At 44.9% G+C, this 17,128-nt stretch overlaps 1 long non-coding RNA gene across 2 annotated transcripts; it reads left to right on the forward strand.

Moving 5' to 3' along the window:
• Positions 1,790-15,500, forward strand: LOC110403404. Of its 2 annotated transcripts, none has more exons than XR_002441647.1 (3): positions 1,790-1,966; positions 3,339-3,426; positions 9,693-15,500. It is a non-coding gene; the product is annotated as an uncharacterized LOC110403404 (long non-coding RNA). The 2 variants fall into 2 exon arrangements; XR_002441646.1 differs by lacking the exon at positions 9,693-15,500 and adding an exon at positions 4,450-4,868.

Below are 17,128 nucleotides of genomic sequence, written 5' to 3' on the forward strand. Positions count from 1 at the left end.
TCCAACCTTAACGATTCTATGATTCAATGCAATGTTGGATCTTGTGTCGCAAACCCACATCCAGTACCTGGAGAGGAAAATGAAGACCCTGGGTAGGAGGTAACTACGATGGAGACAGGGCAGCTATCTGGGAGGCATGTGGGCATAACAAGGCATGGATATGGACTCTGTAGGAATGCAGGGTGCCCTCAGCTCCAGGGTAGATGAGCCAGCTTGTCCCCTATGCCTTGGGACCTTTGTGTTGGTTGCACAGAACAGCATCAAGCAAGAAACAGAGCTCAGAGATGTCACCTGCTGCCGTGCAAAGCCGTGGGTGACTCAGCAATGCCAGGGCTTGCTCAGTGGTGACAGATTGCCCTGTGTTTCTAATACATTATTTTTTATTATTATTTTAAATCTTCTAATTACCTTCTCTTCAGAATTGATCCTGTGCTCTTGTAGTAGCAAGGTTTATCCCTAGCTTCTCAACAGAGGCAGAAAAGAATGCATTTGGAGTCTCAGGTGTTCTGCGGTCCAGCAGCCACGTCTGCAGGGCTTGTTTTCTGGCTGTCAGTTGGGTTGGGAGTCTGGATAGTGTTTTTTAAGGGCTGTGATTTTACAGCATGTCAGGATCTCATATCCAGTTTCCTTCTCTGCAAGCCTCTTGCGAACAGTTGACTAAGTTTTATGCTTAAAAAAAAATTATTGTTTTTCAGTCATGAGATTCTGTTGCCAGCTCTCAAGTCATTCCTCTGTCTTGTTTACTGCTTAGACTTGAAAAGCATAACAATTTTTGAAGGCTTTGCTTTTAAACTCTGCTCTTGTTTTTCCTCTGTGACTGCTTTGACAGACTTCTCTGATGTATATTTTAGTATAGGTTGACGCGAAGCTAATGAGAAGGCAACTGTTTATTTACAGTAATATGGGTCCTATTTGTAAAATTATTTCCTGGTGAGAAAAAACATTGCTTTCCCATTTCCTTACATGAATTTTGTTTTTTACATCGGCATTTCTTTACAGTTCCCTCTTTACACTGTATATTAGTACAGACTTATAAAACAGCCAGTAAGCCGTAACCCTTCAATTATAGAGATTGCTATAAGACACATAAAGATTAATTTATGTGCTATTTCAGGTCAATAAATAAATTTTCCTATCATAAAATAAGTTTATAAATATTACTGCTGATTTATAACTCTAATTATTAAGTACTAAATTAAAAAAAGATTGTTTATAAAGTCTCAGGCTTTGAGATATCTGTTGACCGATTTACAAGAAATGAGACTTTGAAACTCAGTTGTTATTAGTTTTATGCAGTTCTGCCTTCCATATAAATCCCAACCCTTTTTGCATACATCCTGCTCAGGCTTTTATTGCTTCATCTTTTGATGTTACCCTTAACAATAAATATAATGGCACACATGGAAGCACAGCTAATCTGTAGCAACACAAAGTGAGGCAGCGCTTAACACTCTTACCTTGTCCAAGTTCAACACAGTGCTCTGTTAGTGTTTCAAAATATGATTGATGGTGTGGGTATATGGCTGGGACAGGTCAAACTGCCTTTCTGGTGATGGGATGGAGCAGATTGTGTGGACTTGGAACCATCTCTGGCATTGCCTATCTCACTGCAAGAGTATGCAAAAGCTTCAAGGTGTACAATTTGCCCAAGAAAAGGGCTAAATACTCATTGGCTGGTGTGTATCCACCATGTCTGGTAGCTAAACCAGCTTGTAATGGGATGTGGATGCCTTATAGCACAGCCACAGGTAGAAACCTTGTTCTCTGAAGAGATTGATCAAGATGGGCATCTAGCTCAGCATGACTCATCAAGGCTCTCCCTAATTGGGGCTCACAGGTCATGTGACAGCACCTACCCAGGTGGGAGAAGATAGAAGGTGCCAAGAGGTGGTGGGTTCTGCAGCTGGTGTGCAGGGCCAAGAGGAGCAACGGAGATCTGAGCCTGTAGATGTGATAGATCCCAAAGGTATGTCTCCAACTTCTTGCACTGATTCCTCAATGGTTTCCTGGAGTCTTGCGTGTGATTTGGAAGGGCAAGCCTTTTTGTTTCTCCTTATCTACAGCTGTTTTGTTGTATTAAGCATCTGTTAAAATGTACCTGTTGTTTCCTGGATTGGTTTGCTTTCTGTTTCACTTTGTTTTTGGTAATCAGTGTCGTAAGCGCCTCCCCCAGCAAGAAAGGAGGCAGCATGAGGAACTGATGAGGTGGCTGGGAATCTGGAACCAGCACTTGCTGGCATAAAGGGACAGGTCTGAGAGTCTTGCTCATGTTCAAGTCTGGAGCAAGCTGGCTTAAAAATGAGGTGTGCATTGCCTAAAACATTGAGTGTGGCTGGCTGAATTACAGGTATGACTTCAGGCTTATCTTACTGGGGACAAATGACCTCCTGTCCTTCTCCTTTCTCTTTGCTAGGGAGATTTTCCTCTATCAGCAGCTCATGGCTGCTCAGCAAGTTGAACAGACTTGTGTGGTGAGCCTTCTGTGTGCCTTCCTTACCCTGTTTGTGGAGCTTTAAAATCTTTTAAGATTGTTTCCACGATGGTTTTCTTCCCTTCCTTTGAGCTCCTAATGCCAAGTTTTCTCCAGGGAATGAATAGTTGCAACAGTAGAGAGTGAGATCATGCAGGACCTGACCACCCTGAAATTACTAGGGCTGCCTTGGAGGGATGTGGAGATAATAGGTCTAATGCTGCTTCGTGTTCTGCATTTCAGTAACTGGGCACTTTCCCACTAAGTCTCGGAATCCCTGTCAATAAAAGAAAAGGGAGAAATGAATAGGCTCAGTAACAAATGTACCCTAGCGGAGAACTTATTGGCATGGCAAGTGGTGAAACCTGGCTGCGTTCCTGTTCAAGACTTTGAATGAAATATGTTGTTTCAGTTTTTGATACGCTTCCTTGAATAAGAATTACAGAGACTCATTACTTTGTCTGCAGGGAAATGCCTTCCAAGACATCTTCTGCTTGTTTACTTCTAGGCTTCATTTCACCAGGCGTAGTCTCCACTCAGTCCTTTTTTGGGGGGAGAAGACACCTTCTTCTGCTTTTGTTTCAAAATGGAAAAAATATCTTCACCCTTCACTTTAAAAAAAAAAAAAAATCATAAAGAAAAAAGCATTCTGAAATGCACTGTGTGCATTTGAGAGGAGACAAGGAATTTCAAGATTAATTTTATCAGCCAACCGGAATGGGAAATCTGATTTAGACTTGCATGTATACTGGGACCCAGTGCAACCTTTCAGCAAGGCAGCCCTGACAGCAGCAGTGCAGTGAATGGCATTGCAGCTGCTGGGCACAGCCCTTCCAGCACAGCTCGTGCATTTGCATTCTGTTCACAGGAGCCGTGCGAAGGAGCCCGTGCTGCTGGAGGACTGCACCTTGCCAAATCGTCTTGGCAGCCGCATCCATGCAGCCCATCCAAGAGGGGTAAATGAGAGCCGGACTTGGCCTGCTTTCTTTTGGTTAATCTCTCGTTTTAGAAGAGCTCTGTGTTTGTCTGGTTGGCACACTGATGCTCAAGAGCTCAATTCTACTTGTTGAGGATGTTACTAGTCTGATAGCAGCCTATAATTACGAGATGTCATGCAGGGCTGATGATGGATATAGCAGCCCTGGAATCTAGGGGCTGCTGAATTCATGAGCCACTCGAGGGTATCTTCACAGTGAAATGATACTTGGTGTGACTAAAGCATGTGAACACTTCAGAGCAGGCTTAATATAAAGCCTGCAAATTTTCCTGATGAAGTAAATGGAAATATTAGTGTATGTGTACATGTACAAAAATGTCTGTAGGCTTGGAGGCTTAAATTATCAATTCAGTTTGAGAATTAGCTTACATTCACATTGTGGTATGTTCGTTTATGTAATTATCCATGCTCAGGTTATCTCTCCCCACAAAAGTCAGTGTGCATCGTGGTGGTTTTGTGTTATGCTGTAAGTGCACGTATTTCTGCCACCAAGGTCTGTTGTCTCTATTTGAGTAAAAGAAGCTTTGATAATTCAGTTAATGTTGTATTACTATGACCTTTAGTTTATCCACTGGCCACGTTTGTTTTATTTCTAACTTAAAACAAGCTTTGGTCTGTAACCCTATATACCAAGCTGTGTCACTTTTTAGTGTTATTCTTTGATCATCAGCCCTGATTTATCTGGAAAGGTGGGTCACCCGTAATCAGCACGTTAAATGAAAGACTTGCCTAATTTGCTACCAGGAAATTCTCAAAATTCAGTAAAGGCTTAATTCCATGTTTATAAATCCTGATGTTTTTGGCTCTGTCATCGCTATTCCCTGTCACTCACAGAAGTCTTTTTGTTTCCTAGTGTATGAATGTGAGCAACTGTGCAGGGAGCCACAGGCAGACGCCAGCATTGGCTTGCTGTGCCGTAGGACACCAGGCATTCAGATGCCATCTCTCCTCCTTGACCAATTTAGGATTTTTTTGTTTCTAGGGCATTTTATGGAATGAAATATCTAACAGGAGTATTGAATCGATCATTGCTGATGGTCTGGCAAATCTGGCCTGCTGGTGAGTGGAAGAAGCCTGTCCCAGCCAGGTGTCTGAACTCTGTTGTTCTGTATTTGGTGGCGTCCAAGTCTAATTTAAAAAACAACAACAACAAAAAAAAACACTGTTTCTGGAATCATTTTAATCCTTATGAAGGTTTGAGGAAACTTGTTGCTATGTGAAACAAAATGAGTCCCTCGTTGTTAAAATGATTGCCCCCAAGGAATCCTCTTAGGGAATCTGGGCATGTCGAGGGGCAAGAAGAGCTATTTGCGGGCTGGCTGTTGTTGGCACACATCTTTGCAGGCATTGACACAGGAGAACAAAGGGGAACTGCTGTGCTTTGTTTGTGCTTTCCTATATATCCAGATTTCTCATTTTGGTTTTCTGAATGATTCAATAAAATAGAAAAAATAAAGAGGCTGGGAAGGTCATTTTGCAAGCAAATTCCTTCAAGATTAACTCTGTTCTATACTTCTATACTTTCAGAGAGAAAAGGTTAAAAAAAAAAAAAAAGGGGGCAACTGAATTTGCTTTGTGGAGAAGGATTCTGTGTGTGCTCTTCTGTGTAAGTTTGAAGCGGACTAAAGGCAGTGGCTGTCAGTTCTAAGGTGGGGAAAAAGGCCAAAGCATTGCCCAAAGTACTCTGCGTCTTCAGTGGCTCTTCTTGTTCAAGTCTATTTCATAGATTTAGTAGAAGGCCAGGCTCAGGTGCACAAAGTTATTCAGTAAAAAGGGAAGAAACACTATAGTGTAAGTCATGTTCACCCCTGTTCTGTGTTGCTTAATGTTATGTTTGAGGAATTTGTGGGAGGTGGGGGAAGATGGGTAAGAATGGGAAGGGGCCAGCAACTTTTGACTGATGTCTGTCGTATGCACTTACTAACTTGCACCCAGGTGTGGAAGCACAGCAAACGAGCACATTTTTCCTCCAGCAGTATTCATGGAGCTAGGATAGCCCAGCACTTAGAATGATGATTTCTTACGGAAACAGGGAGTGGCAACTTTTATATCAAGCATGTCCAAGGTTTTCTCTTCAGTAGGCACATGCAGGTTCAATTAGACTCAAAGTGATCCTAGGATAATGATACAAGCAGATGGAAAACAAGAAAATCGAGGGAAGTGCTTTTAACCACGGTGATCTGAAGTGTAAAAGATAAATAATACATAGATTGGCTTTGCTCACTGAAGCTCAGTCTGCTGGAGGTTTCAATGCTGAGAAACGTGTGTCCCCGAGGAAGTTCCCTGCTCTGTGCAGTGCTGGTGGTGGCAGGTTCCCTCAGTATCCTCCTTTCTTGGGTTGCTTCCTCCACCTGATTTTAGTGATCTCCTTGCAAGAGATGGTGCAGTCTGCTCCCACTGCAGGGGACACCAGCATCTAAGAGGTGGGGAAGGGAAGGTTCCTTGTTCAGCTTGCTCCAGCATTGCTCAGTGGGCTGCACAAAGGCCCCGCAGCTGCATCCATGCTCCTAACTGTGAGAACTTTGCACTCGTGTGAGTGGAATTGCCTTCCCTTTGCAATCTTTGATAGATACAAGATGTGGCTCTGTTTGATTCTAACAAGGCAGATAACCAGCATCTTACAAACTGGTGGTGGTCTTCTATTGATTTTGAGTAATTCTCCTTTCTCTTTTGACGAGTTATCCCTTTCTGTTGTGATAATTAAAGTACATTTTTGCATTCTGTGGTGGGAAGCCGTGATTTTCTATGCAGGATATGTTGAGTTCCCACATCACATTGGAAAACTATTGGGAAATCCGTAATTGCAGGGCTTTGGCAGCCTTTAAATATTTCCATGGTTACTGAGGGGAAGGAGGTTCCCATTGGTAGATGCAGTAATTATTTCAGTGGCAAGGAGGAACATGAATTTTGAAGTTCTTTGTTCGAGTATTATTTGTAGTACCAACTCAATTTTGTAGTGCCCAGAGTTCCATTTCCATATTCACTATTTATTGATTTTTTTCAAAGCTGATAAATGGGAGGCATTAAAGCTTCAGCTAATCCAGCTAGTGGAATGATGTGGAAAACTTTGCTGCTGGTACTCTTCTGTTACTTTCAAGTAATGAGGAAAGCCAGACTACAAGCTGTTTGATCTCATTGTGTTTTGTGTGGGGATTTCATGCCTAAAGCTGTGTTTTTATTGATATAGAAATTCCCAGAAAAGGAAATCTGGTTAGAACAAGCAACTTTAAGTTTGAACCTTCATTATATTCCTATGGAAATGAATGTGCTAAGAGCACCAATGGCCCATTTTATTACATTGGTATCTCCAGAATGTGCTTCTCACAGTCAGCAAGAGCACAGACAGGGTGAACATCAGTGTGTATATTTACATTGCAACTTCCCTTCTAGAGATTTCCATGAGCAAAAGAGGGCAATGTTGACTGAATGAGCAGCTTATGAAATATTGCCCAGTATTCCAGCAGGGAGGATGTGACAGTAACTCTGGAGAAAGCCCCAACCTGTAATGCTTGCTCTGCTTGTGCAAGGGATGCGAAACAACGCCGGCTCTTGGGAGCCACTTTCCTTTTGTTCCTGTTTCTGACTCCTCTTATCTTCTTCAAAGAGCGCCTATGTAGAGCAGGGGTGGAATATCGCTGTGCCAGATGACTTCTTGGTGCATTTACAACTTTAGCCTGACAATTACTAGAGTTAAAGATTTACAACTGGGTACTCTTGCCGATTTTTTTGGGCTCATTCTAAGCCTTAAATAACAAATCTTCAAATTTGTATCCTGCAGAGAGTCTCAGCATGTTTGTTTTCTCTAGGGAAGTTAAGGCACGTATTAATGTCAAATTGCATTTGAACTGAAAGCATCATGCAGGATCTGTTTTATGGGATAATGCTCCATTTTATTTTTTTGTGCCTACCCCCTACTCCTGCCTACCCACAGCCCTAAATTAGGGCAGCTAGGCATTTTCTGGTTTAAAAAGCTCAAATGCAGCTGCCCTCAGCTCATCTCCGTGCTAATGCCATGGGTGCATGAATAGAGGCAAGACTCAAGGCACAAACGTGGAGCAATTTGCACTGTGGCAGCTGCAAGCAGAGAGGCAGACCATGTGTTGAAATGTGGACACTTGAAAGTGTGTCAGATTTAGCCAGGACTCAACCCAGGGGGCACAGTTAAAGCATTCTGGGGGGAGCTGTATGCAGAGATTTATTTATTTGTTTTAATTGGGACAGCTTGTCTTGGAGGGGGTTAACTTGTTCATAGGCTTGCAGTCTGTTTGGCAGAATGTTTCACCTCAAGTGCTGTGTTCAGTGTTGGGCCCCTCACTACAAGAAGATGCTGGAACATGTCCAGAGAAGGGTGGATGCAGCAATGAAGCTATGAAGGGTCTTATGGGTTGCGAATAAGGGAACTGGGATTGTTTAATCTGGAGAAGAGGAGGCTCAGGGGAGACCTAATTACTCTCTACAGCACCTGAAAGGAGGTTGTGGGGAGGTGGGGTCGGCCTCTTCTCCCAGGTAACAATGATAGGATGCGAGGTGACAGCCTCAAGTTGCACCAGGGAAGGTTCAGGTTGGATATTGGGAAAAACTTCTTAGAATGAGTCCCTGGAGGTGTTTGAGAACAGTGGAGATATGGCACTGAGGAACATGGCTATGGGCATGATGGGGACGATCTTAGTGATCTTTTCCAACCTTAATGATTCTATGATTCTAAAGAAAAAAATGAAAGGAAAAAGCCACTTGCCACGGCTCTTAACCGCATAGGCCAAAGTGATGCAGAGCAGTGGAAAAGCAATCTTACTAAAACAACTGGGAGATTAAAAAGGAATTATTTTTTGAATAAAATTTTGTAGTGGTTTCTAAAAATCAGAAAGCAACATGGATGCTGCTGCAGATGCTGAGATAATTGTGGGAAGCCTGGCTTGTATCCAGGAAAGCAATGAGTGTGGCTGCTGGTCACAACCTGATGCCATGGCTGCTGCCTTTTTAAAGCATTTAACCCTTTTAAAAGGGTTTTGTAATCCGCCAAAAGTGCAGATGCTATGGGGTCAGCAGAAAAGCAAGCCATCAATGACACTTGTAAAAGTTCAGCAGGAGGATGGTAAAATGCAGAGCTGGTCCACAGAGTAATTTGTACGCATGGAAAAAAGCCCTCCTTCTTTTGGCCTATGATGTAACTGAGCCCTGAAGTAAAAGCTACCAATGGGGATATTTAACATCCTTCCTCCCCCGTCGGAAATGAAAAAATAAAGCAGACAAGCAAGCCTGCCATCCTTCAAAGCCTCTGGGAAACAGGGACAGGCGAAAGGAATGGTGCAAATCAATCTACATTACATTACCTCACTAGAAGGACTTGAAGGGACTACAGAACATTTTCATTAATCTTGTATGGGGCTGCTCAGTGTCATCCCAAATTGCATCAAGATGAGATGAAGCCAGCAGCCACTGTCAGCACACGGGCTAGAGGAAAGGAAAGAAAGAGCCGGGCCAGCTTACCCTCTACAACAAGGTGATGAGGAAGGGAGTTAATTCCCAGCTCAGGAGCTTCCAGATGCTTGGTCACAGCAAAACTCTTGTGCAAGAGAAGCACCTCTGGGCCCCATGGTTCCCCACCTTGTCTGAGGGCCAGAAGCAAGGGAAATCACCTTGCATCCCAAGGTACCTTTGTATCCCAAACCTTTTAAATACAGGATCTCCACATTCCCAGTTTATCCGAGGGCCATTTTAAAGGCAATCATAGCCAATGAGAAGATCCCTTTTTCCACGTTAGGCTTTGTTCTATGACTGTCCTGAAGTGGGCACACTGTCAGCATCAGCACTGGCCGTAGAAAGGAGGTAGTAGTTCATGTTTATGTAGGCAAGAGAGCATTTGGCCTCTTAATCCACAACAACATCATAGAATCACTATGGTTGGAAAAGACCACTACGATCAACAAGTCCAACCCACCTCCACCATACCCATAGCCATGTCCCTCTGTGCCTCATCTCCACAGTTCTTAAACGCCTGCAGGGATGGTGACTCCACCCCTCCCTGGGCTGCCTGTGCCAGTGCCTCACCTCTCTTTTGGAGAATAAATTTTTCTTAATATCCAACCTGAAAATAACTTTAGCTCCAGATCAAGGAGACTTTTGTCACAGCAGGGCTGAGGCTGCCTTGGGAGTAGAACCTCCTGGATGCTGCTCTGCCACTGCTTCCTTGTGACATCATGTGTTTTTTCCCTTCCTTGCTCACAGGGTTTTCCAGAATGTTATGGTCACAAATCTTCCTAACTCTCAAGTCTGATTGCAGTGTTTATTTAAAACACTCCTCCTTTTAGCAGCTCTGTGTAAGCTACAGCGTGAGACAACTCATTATAGCTTGACAGAGGGGTATGGACATATGTGCGCACCAGACTCACGTATGAACGAACCTACAAAAGGAATGGTGAGGCAAGAAATAGTACATCAAAGACAAGTGGGAGAGCAAGCAACTGTCAGACATCTCAGCCTCCACAGAAGAGGAATGGCACTGCTGTGGTTAGTCACAACTGTAGCTGCCCCAGCCTGCAGGGATGAAGAATCCCCATTCCCATGTGGTGGATCCAGCAGTGAGGCAGAAGATGTGGGAGCAAAGAGAGGTACCCAGGTGACCTCAGAACAAGCCAGAAGGGTGAAGCCTTCATTTCTTCCCTTGGCAGGATTGAACAGGCTGTGGTACGAACTGAGCTCATCTCTCAGCCAGGATTGTGTCTGCTCACAGGACCCCTCAGGTGTTCTCGGAGTGGCCTTTGCCTATAGATCAGCATGCAGCAGTGTGGTGGAGATGTGTCCCTCAGTGCCATGTTCATGCTTTTCTTGAAAACCTCCAGGGACGGTGACTCCACCACCTCCCTGGGAAATGCTCTTTGCATTTACGTTGGAGAATGGAGATTTGCAGGACCAATGGATACAACCAAGTGAGGACTGAAGGCTGCTGCAGTGGCAGCCACTGTGTGCTCAGAAAGCCGGTCCCTGGACACGGCATGGTGACATTTCCCATTCAATTGCATGGGGACACTGCCACCGGTGGGAGCTGTTGCCATGGCAATGTGATAATTGTAGCACATCCCAAGAGAGGTCCCTCTGCAGCATCCCAAGATTTCCCTTCGCCTCATGCTAACGCCAGGGCTGCTCTTGATCCTGTCAGCAGTAGCTGCGTGCGTTGCTAAAAAGACACAGAAATAAAGCAAATCTACCCAAAACAGGAGGCACCTGTTGGACGTGAGTGTGGATTGTGCTTGGAGCAAAGCAGAGCTGGCAAGGGGGTGAGGAGCTGCCGTTGGTTTTGGGAAGTGAGAGCCTCGCCTCGCGTGGGTGTGACAGGACTGAGACACTTGGTCCCACATACGGCACAGCCGTGGCTGTCACCAGCCCTGCTCTCCCCACTGCAGCACCTGCAAATAAGATCAGCCCATGGCGGTGTCTGCCACTTTCTAGGTGCTGTGTTTTTTTTGGGGGGAATGGTGGCTATTTGATGAAAGGTAGCGTTAAAAACTTCCTCTTGCAAATGTCTAGAGCCTGTGACAAACACCCTGCTTAGAGACATGGCGGGGCTGTGAGAGGGACGTTCTGGAGGTGGTCCTACGTGGTCTCCCTGCATGAGCCCCCCTGGGTGTGTGAGAGCTGGCAGTGGATGGGGACCTGCCCAGATACTGTGCTGCTCCTTCCCATGCATCCATGTGAACTGCAGGGCACACTGCTGGATTTTGTGCTTTCCCAAGTTCTAGAAGTGCCCTTCAGCACTGAGGTTTAGAGCAATACTTGGAGAGGGCTTCCTGTAGGTATGTTTCCTGCCAGTGTGTTTTCTGTGACTGTTACCATATTTCATGTAAAATAGTCTGGTGCTTTGCATGAGCACCATCAGGGCTGAAAAATCAGTGAGCAAGCTGGGAGGGCTGAGGCAGTGTTGTGTTTGCCTGGTGACCACCCCCAGCACTCTGAGCATCCTTCCTTGGCCTTGCTCCTCAGTGACACTTTGAATTGTGTGGTTTTTTTTCTGGAGCATCTGTATCAGCATGAGCGTGCTGGTGTGCATGGGATGGGGACACAACTAAAGGCTGAAGCCACCTCATTGAATCAAGGGCACTGTAGATGGAATAAGCAGCATTTGCTGAGAGCTGAACTATAAGAGCTATGTTTAGGCAAAAGCTTTAAAGCAGTCACAGTGTTATTCTCTGTTACTTGATGACGGCTTTGTTGTTATAAGCTGGACTTTGCCAATAACATTAGCACACGTTGTGTGGTTCTGAATGCTGGCTTAATCTCAGAGAGAACTAATCCATTTCAAGAAGCAAAGTGTTGCTTTCACTGTATGCTCTAAATCATCGCTTTCCCTTTTCTCAGGGTGAGAATCTGAGCCTGCCACTGTGTAATTTAAGTGACTAAGATCGCTTTATATTGTCACCGTTGTCAGCAGTTCCAGTTTCCATCAAAATGATACTTTGTGGTGTGGGGAATTTAGGATTCACATTGTCATGCTGGGTGCAAACTTCCATGTTAAAATACAGCTTAATGCAGCGAAACGTTGTTCCAGCTCTCCCTGAAGCAGTCTACCCCATTTGAGACTGGCCAGTACTGGGGATGGAAAGGGCACGGGCAGCTGGAACCAGCCTGGAACTGTGAGGGAAACACCAGGAATAGGTGTGCAGGATCTGAGAGGTCACACCAGGGACTGGCAGGATTTCCTTTGCCCAGTTGCACTCAGTCTGGCTTGGAGGCAGTTCTTTGTTTATAATTCTTTACGGAGGGAGGAACTGTGCACAGAGTGAAGAGTTGGGATGGCAGTGCAATCAGAGATCTGCCCATGCTTTGCTGCCTTCTCATGCAGTTACTCTAGCTGCAAGATTTCTGCTCTGCAAATGGCAGCCACAGAGGATACTGAAAATGCTCCAGCTTATTCATAGAAAGCAGTGCCGCAGCAACTTGTCATACAGATGTCCCCACTGGAGAGAAATCGCAGTATGAGCTGAGCCCTGTCAGGAGCTGGGCTTTACATCACCTGGCGCAACAATGTGTGAAGCTGAGAACTTTAATTAATGGAGTTGGAGAACTGCCAGAAAGCACTGAAGATGCTTGCCAGCAATCAGCAGTGGGTCCTACAGCCTTCCTCTATGTGTGTCACCTTCCTGGCGTGGCAGCGACTGGCAAAGGGGTCATTCTCTGCCCACACTCCCCAGCTCCAGGCAGGGATGCAGCAGTGCTCCCCTACCTGGTGGGATGTCAGATCAATGGGGTCATCTCCATGGGGAAGACCTTGTAAGAGGCAGAAGTCATAGTGTCCTAACAGCTTCACAAAAGCAGGTTCTTGGACTGCAGAGTGGTGGCAAAATGCACCAGACCCAGTACCTCCAGCATCAGCACAGGATAAGTGGTCTGCTCCTCCTCTGGGTTTTGGTGGGCACACACCCCATGGGAAAGGATGTTTCTGCAGTGCCTGCAAACACAAGAATTCAGCAAGCTTTTTCTCTCCACAAACCCTGTCGCTTTCTGCTGATCAGCACTCCCGGGCTGTGGGGAAGGGAGCATTTCTAGGTGGGTGTATGCGAGAGTGGAGTTGGACCTGTGATTCTTAAGTCAGCCTCAAATGGGAATCTGGAGGAGGAGGAGCACAAATGGAGATAACACTCCAGCTTGGCTTTGGAAAATTTGCTTTTTCATAGAAGACACTTTATTTTACTCCTTTCCATTTTTCCTAACTGAATTTGCTGTTGCACGAACTTGAGGTCCGTTTGGAAACAGTCAGGTTTTACTCAAAGGAGGTGACTCACTGGCCTGAGATGTCTCCAGGAAATGATACGATGCTTCTTACAGCATAGAATAAAAGAGTAACCTTCCTGCCTGAGGGCACCTCTAAAAAACCAGACAAAAACTAAAGTCAGAAATATTTCAGTCAAAAAGCCTTGGCTTCGAGGTTTCCTTCCAACTTCTGTGCTGTGGTTCCTGGGGAAAAGGCTGACCTCTGAGGATGGAGTCACTTGCAGCCATGGAGAGGTTTGAAGGCTCTGTTCAGTCAGCTGAAATGCTTCCTCCACACCTCTGCTGGAGAGGTCCCTAAAGGGCCGGCTCCTTGCTTAAGCAGATGGATTAAAAGGACTGAAAGCAGTCATTGGTTGGGCTCCCTGATGAAGGTGGAGATGCGTGCTGGCATGGAGGGAGCTGCTCTGGTGTTAGGTTGATGTTTGTGAAAAGCTGAAGGAACCTGTCCAATTGCTAAGCACTGCTTCTGGGAAGACTTAAAAATAAAAAATAAAAAAAATAAAAAAATCAATTGAAATCATCCACTCATCAGAGAAAGGAAAAATTCATATTTGCAGATCTCTGTGCAGCATAGGAAGCTTTTATAACAAACACATGGAGCATCCTTACAACCAATGCTTTCTTGCTAGGACTCAAAACTAAAAATAGTTTGCAGCCTACAACAAATCCCATCGACAGAGGAGAGAGTTTTTAAAGCTCAGTATTTCTGTTTTGGAACCTTGCATTATAGAGGACGATGTGACTTTTTCATATGGAAACACCATTTAATTAAGACTTAAACAGACGGTTAACAGGAATGGTATTGTAGGCTTCATTGAAGTAAAATCTAAAGGGCACAATAATATTTCCACTTCACAGTGGCTTGTTTTGATTCCTAGCAATAAATAAATTAATTTCACGTGTTGGAGGAAAACATTTGCACTGTACAGTTCATGTGTTGCTGCTTGTGTGTTAGGTGTAGATCACAAAGCAGGTACAAACCTACACGTGGAGCAAATTATGCAATACTTGAAATCTAGTGATAACTGCACAAAAGGGCAAAAAAAAAATTCTAATTCCCATAACGAGAAAAATCTCTTTGTGAGTTGTAATCTCACCATGTGCTATACTCTGCACCTGCTCTTTGCACTTGCCTGCTTGCAGAAAACTCATAGAAAGAGGAAAGTGACTGCAGTGTGTGTCTGTAGATGGTGCTTAGTTACTTTTCCCCTACAGCAGAGCTCCGCTGAAGGCTTCACGTTTGAAAACAAGAAAGCGCTGTATCTAAATCAAATTGAAATGAAACTTCTGGAACTTCTTAAGGCGAAGCATTATTTTGATAAGAAAACTTGCCTATGAAAAGGGAGAGGCTGTGCTGGCCCCACAGCTCACCTCCTGAAGGTGAGAGCAGCCCCGCTGAGATAAGTGCCCTATTTCTGGGCATGGCTCGGCAGCCTGTCTGCCTGCAGCCCCAAAAGAGGATTCTGGGAGGCGAAGGTCACAGCAGATAAAGCATGGTATTAGGAGCTGTCACACTCTCCAGCCTTGCTGCCACTGCTCTCTTCATTCTCACTTGTGGGTCATGCACAAACCCCAGTTCAGGAGTTACTCTGCTCCAGCAAGAGTGCTTTAGGCATTTGTTACATCCCCAGGGGTGGAAATGCATGTCCAAAAGATGGTGCTGAAAGGGCCCTGCAGATCGTCAGCAGAGCTGGGAACGTGAGCCAGGGCTGTGGCTTTTCAGGGAAATACACCTAGAAATATAACAATGGGGGCAAGCATCACTAGAGACATCCCATTTATAATTAGTGCATTGCTAATGATAGGAAGGCTTTCCCTGCGCGAGACGTAATGTCATTAAACTTAAACCTGGCAAACATCAGTTAGTGGAAACAAAATTAGCCTTGTCTGGGAATACCAGCTCCTGCCTCAAAGTGCTAATTTCCCCAAACATACAGGCAGCAACCTCAGAAACTGTAATTAGAAAACACTGCCAGGAGATTCTTTCACCCACAAAGGCCCAAGCTCATAAGTTTCTCCTATCGCCCCACAGCTTGGCATGTTTAACGGCCTCATTGCTCAAAGTGATAACAAGACCGTGTTGGATTTAATGTGGGACCATAGAAGTCTGATGGAAAATTAACAGCATCAAATTGCATCTCTTGCTTGGTTCTTAGGGTTGGCTGGATGTGCTTTTTGTCTTGATTGGTTGTTCCAACCATGTTGTCACCTACTGCCCTGTCCTTGTGTGATCTTCCTGCATTGTCCTGTTGTCATTCCCTAGCTTGCAGGAACTCCAGTTGTATCAGCATCTCCAAGATGTGTGACAGCAGGAGCTATGCGAGTGTGGCATGAAAGTTAATAGCTGATGAAAGGATAATTCAATGTGGCATTAAGAGGCCAGATTCTCAGCTGATACCCATTGATGAGAAAATAGCACCAATTTGCACCAGCTGAAGATGCACGGCCTAGATCTCTAGGTAAAAGTAGCTTATGTAGTTAAAATTTCACACTAACTTATCTGGAGACAGGGAATTAAACAACAAGACTAAGCATCTCCCAGAAATAGATGCATCAGTGGGAGTTGGAACAAGGTTCTAAAAGTAATTACTATCCTGCCTGGAGTGTCAGAATCATCAATAAAAGCAAAGGCTTTCTGTAGTAGTGTAGCATGTAAAATGGAACACACCCCACACCCTGCAACAATGGCTGGAACTCAAAATTTTGCAGAAATACTGAAATCGTGGAGCGCGTCTGGGTGGAGGGGTGAAACCTGTAGGTCAAGGCTGGGTAAGGACTGCGCAGTTTGATCCTTCCTTTGGGGGCTCCATAGAAGTGATTGCTTACTGTGCAGCATGTTCATTCTTCTTCTGGTGGCAGCAGATGGCCAGGGCTGCTCAATCCCAGATTAATCAAAACTCCATTTGGAAGAGGCACTGAGGAGCAGTCCAGAGGTGGGACTGGGCTGGCAGAAGAGGCAGTAGGATTGCATCTGCTGAAAATCCGCATGGGTTTCAGGGAGAAATGAAAGAATAAAGTTCCAGGAACAGAGCTCTTCAAAATGAAGGGGAAGGCAGTCAGGATCTGGGGCAGCAGCCAGACTGTTCCCCTATGCTGTTTCCAGGACAGGGGCATTTGCTATGGCCTTTGCAGAGAACAGTAATGTAACAGAGTATTGCAATGTCGAGGACCTAGACATGTCATATTTTGCTACACTGCAGTGACAGAGTTGTGCTCAGGGGAGTAACCAAGCAGTGGTCGCTGCTGCGTGTAGCAGACCTTGCAGCTTGCTCGGTGTGTTAATTCTGTGTGCATGGCTGCTTCCTGAGGAACAGTGGGACTTGTAGAATCTTCTGGACAACACATGCCTCTGTCCCCTTGCAGAAAAAAAAGATTTGAAACCCAAGCACCAGATAACAGCAATGCAAGGTGTAGGGAGAGTGCTTTGGTACTGCACTGTACCATCAAATGTCCTGCTAGAGGGATAATGTAATCGTTTCACCCTCTTTTCCTTTCTCTATTCAAAGATCAGAAAAATAGTGAATAACTTGGATTGCACCAGAAATAATGTTTCTATTTCTCTATGTCATGCCAACAGGCTGAAGTAGCTTCAGGCAGGGTTTAGTAACGTGTGATGTTTGGATTGGACTTTGCCATGAAGAGCAGTCTGGGTGATTGTTGTTATTGTTGCTGTTTTTCTTTTGTAATGGGTTTGATGGAATTGCATTTCTTATGCTGCCTCGTGATGATGCTCTGATTGTCATTGACAAGAACACTGTTAGTCCTGGCCCAGCACTTGATCCAGAACTTGGTGAAGTCATTTTAAAATCTCTGATTGATCTCACTGGATGCTGTGTAAGATTCAGAAAGATGCTACCAAAACACGAGCCTTCTTGGAGATGCTTTCTCACTGATTT

This window comes from Numida meleagris, chromosome 8, assembly GCF_002078875.1.
Source record: "Numida meleagris isolate 19003 breed g44 Domestic line chromosome 8, NumMel1.0, whole genome shotgun sequence".
In the NCBI taxonomy this organism is placed as follows: domain Eukaryota; kingdom Metazoa; phylum Chordata; class Aves; order Galliformes; family Numididae; genus Numida; species Numida meleagris.